This window comes from Corvus brachyrhynchos, unplaced genomic scaffold, assembly GCF_000691975.1.
Source record: "Corvus brachyrhynchos isolate BGI_N302 unplaced genomic scaffold, ASM69197v1 scaffold450, whole genome shotgun sequence".
NCBI lineage: Eukaryota > Metazoa > Chordata > Aves > Passeriformes > Corvidae > Corvus > Corvus brachyrhynchos.
The window spans coordinates 15,323-19,198 of NW_008235749.1; the positions used below are offsets into that span (position 1 = coordinate 15,323).

The 3,876-nt window shown below is 45.2% G+C and overlaps 1 pseudogene; it reads left to right on the top strand.

Moving 5' to 3' along the window:
- Positions 1-240: 240 nt before the first annotated feature.
- Positions 241-3,876, top strand: part of LOC103625106 — a 13,191-nt pseudogene continuing 9,555 nt past the window's right edge.

Sequence of the window (3,876 nt, forward strand, 5' to 3'; positions counted from 1 at the left end):
ACAATGTCCAGCCACCCCTTGGGGGTGACTGGCTAAAATCCTAAAACATCCATTGTCAAAATATTTTTCTACTGTACCATAAACAAGACTTTTCAAGGTTGCAGGTGGTTTGGTTGTTTACATAACTGCTACCTCTTCTGTGAGAGAAAAAAGTCTCTCACGGACTTAGAAACTAGCAAGAAAATCCTTGCTAGTAGCATTTTTGTATCTACACTTTTGGGGTTTGCCTTTCATGGCAAGACGCCGGTCCAGCTCTTCACACTGATTTGCATCACATTTGTGGCCACCTTGATAGGGAACTCTCTAACTGTTGTGATCACAACCACTGACTCTGTCCTACACATGCTCATGTGAACCTTGCCTTGACAGATCTGCTACAGGCTGAGCATTATCCCCAAGATGCTCTTGATTCTGCTGGTGGAGGAAAAAATTATTTCCTTCAGAGCTTGTGCATTGTGAGTTGTAGCTCATCTGCATTGTCCTTTTTCTCACTTGAGAGTGTTTCCTCTGGGGTGCAATGGCTTATGACGGGCAAGTGGCAATATGTCATCCTTTGCAATATGCCACCATGATGAATAGGGATCGCTGCGTCAGGATGACCCTTGGGTCTTGGCTGTCTGGTGCCCCTGTGGCTTTGTGCTTCACCACATGGTTGTTCTCTCTGCCCCTCTGTGGGAGAAACATGGTCAATCATTTCTTTTGTGATGTTTTCCCTGTGTTAATGTTGCTGTGTGCAGACACAGCCTTGTTTGAACTACTGATTGTTATTGCTGTTGTCATAATAGTGATGATTCCTTTTTCTCTGATAGCCATCTCTTACCTTCGCATTATCCATGCTGTTCTTCAGATACCATCAGCTGTGGGCCAGAGACAAACCTTTTCCACGTGTGCAGCTCACCTGTTGGTGGTGGCTCTTTTGTACAGCACAGCTGGCATCATCCACCTGCAACCCAAGGCCAGCATGAAGAAAATGGTTTCCCTGTCCTATGCAGTTATCACCCCAATGCTCAACCCCATCATCTACTGTAGGGTATGCCCAGCCACTGCCCTGGAAGGACGTCTGCTGAGATGAGGAGATTGAGCAATCTCCCAGCAGGACCCCCTCCGGGAAGGCAGCTAACTTTGCAGTTATGGCGAGAAGAAGACAGACCCAGAATCCTCTGGGAGACCCTATGCAGATCTTTTGTAACCCATTGGCCTTTACCCTCTGACACCCACCCCCTGTATCCCTATAAGAGCTAGCCCTCTGCCCCTGCAACTGAGAGAGCACGTCCCAAGTCTCCCCTTCGCTTGGAGTACAGACCAGCAATAAAGCTACTTCATGCGGAACCAGCTACACGGGCCTCTCTTCTCTCCCTGGTCTGGCTGCCTGCGAGGCTGCCCTGCAGAGCTGAGCTGAAATCACGAGCTGACAATCACTAAAGCGCTGACAGCTTCTGCATGGGCCCTCCTGCCAGCAGCTGAGGGAAGACACCGGGCCTCAGGAAGGCGATTCCTTTTGGGACCATCTCTCCGGACTGGTCACAGCTTCCTCGGTCAGAGCTACTGACCCCTCACCAGCTGCCACAACTATCTATAGCTTGAGGAATCAGGAATTCAAGCAAAACCTGAAGAGATGCACTGATGAGTGGTTCCTTAGGAAGCAGGTGGCTGTTTTTCCACTGTCCAGGTGATGGATTCCTTGTAGCTGCACAGAACATGAGAGTTCCCCTTGTAAAAAAGTTAAATAAAATCTAAGAATTAAGTGAAATTCCTTTCAAAGAGACATCTGCTATTTTAGCAATCCTTTGCTCTTAAATCCATAAAATATCTGACCTCTTTTTACTCAGCATGTTAGAATACAGTATAGCTGTACCTCTGACATTGCAAACAAATGAGTAGACCTGAATCAGTGTAGGAACACTACAAAAGTGGATTATGAAATTCTTATCCTCCCCCACCAATCATTATACTTTTATCTCCCTAAGTACGTAAAATCTCTGGCATGGGAATAAGAAGTTTGTTTTCCTCTCTGTCAAAGCAAAAGGGATAACCTGGAACTCCCTCCACCACCATCTCCACCCCCAAAAAGCCCTCAAAAAACTCAGGAATGAGTTTAGAAACAAGCTGAAACCTTATGATTGGAGGGAAGATGTGTCTCCTGTGTGTCCTTCCTACCAATGTGAGAGACTGGGTCCAAGTCTAGACTTCATCTCATTTTTTTCCTCTCAGAGCAGACTTCTTGCACAAAGTAGTAACTTGCTCAGTTCAAACTGGAAAAGGTAAAGTGAAACATTGCCAGATACCTGCAGTAGCTTTGTTCAATTTTTACCCCTCTCATGTAGACTAAAAGCAAGCTGTGGGAGGGGACTGTTCATAACTCACTGAACCTGATATTTCTGACTGATCCTTCTCCTGGCTTGCCAGATGGAGAGTTCAGGAAAGCAAAATGTGACCTGTCTTTATTTTCCCTCTGCTTATTTCAGTGCCAGTTCTGGTCTTGCTTGTATCTGAGCAGCATTTTCTCTTCCAGTTTGTGTGACTAAAACCTATTTTACTGTCTCTTAGACTAGAAGTAATAAAGACACCGTACTACAAACACAAAAAAACACTATGTATTTTCTGTGTATTGGGTGTACAGGGTGAGGTTTTGGTAGGTGGGACCAGCAGCTCATGGAAATCTCACATTAGAGCAGGTTCATCCTGAAGGATTGCAGACCCAGAGGGACACTGGAGCAGGAGGGGGAAAATGTGGAGAGGAATAAGCTGCAGAGGCAAACCGTTATGAACAGACTGCAACCCCCCATTCCTCTTACACCCTGCACAGCCTGGGGCTGGGAGGAGGTAGAAGATTTGGGACTGAAGGAGGGAAGTTGAGCCTGAGAAGAATAAGGAGGATGAACCCCCCGAGCCATCCATAAAAAGTCTGGTGGAAACGATCTCTTGTATCTTTTTGAGAGACTGCCTTGCCTCTCTTGTCAAGGATCTAGGGGATGCTGGACCGCCTTCCCCTTTTAACAGGTTTGCAATAGGAGCTACATCTTCTGTGGTGAGTCCTAACCAGGACCTTAAATAATTCAGTGTCCCACAGATCTGTTGCACTTCCTCTAGTGTTTTTGGGTTATTATTAATGGTGACGGGTGTTGGGGTGATAGAGGTTTCTGTGATTTTGAGTCTGAGGTATTTCCAAGGGCTTGTTCTCTGCATTTTTTCTGGTTGTAATTCAAAGCCCTTGGCCTCTAGGGCCTCAATCACCATGTTAAGTGTCTGCTCAAGATACTGACTATTGGGAGTACATACCAGCACATCATCCATGTAATGTAGGATGATGGCTTTCTCTGCTTTGACATGGATGGGAGATAGAATTTTAGCAATATACTCTTGGCAGAGAGTTGGGGAATTTTTCATACCTTGGGGAAGCACAAGCCAATGGTAAAATTCCAATTCCATGGGAGTTTCACGATTAATAGAGGGCACAGAAAATGCAAATCGAGGGGTGGAGTGGAATATGAAAGAAGCAATCTTTAATATCAAGAACAGCTAAATGCCAATGTTGTGGGAGCATTGAAGGTGATGGCATACTTGGTTGAAGGGGTCCCATGTCTTCAATAACCTTACTGATTTCTCTAAGATCTTGGAGGAGCCTATATTTGTTCGTTCCCGTTTTTTTTATTACAAACATGTAATTAAAAAAGTGTATTCCAGGGGCTATTAGTTGGTACAATATTCCCTTTAGCCAGTTGTTCAGCTACTAAAGTTTTGAGTGCCTCTAAGTTTTCTTCTTTTAGCAACCACTGGTCAATCCACACTGGTTTATCTGTTTTCCAAGTTATCTTTTGTGGTTGGCACTCTGCTCCAGTCGCTGCAAGGGAAAATTTTGATGTCTAGGGGTGATAT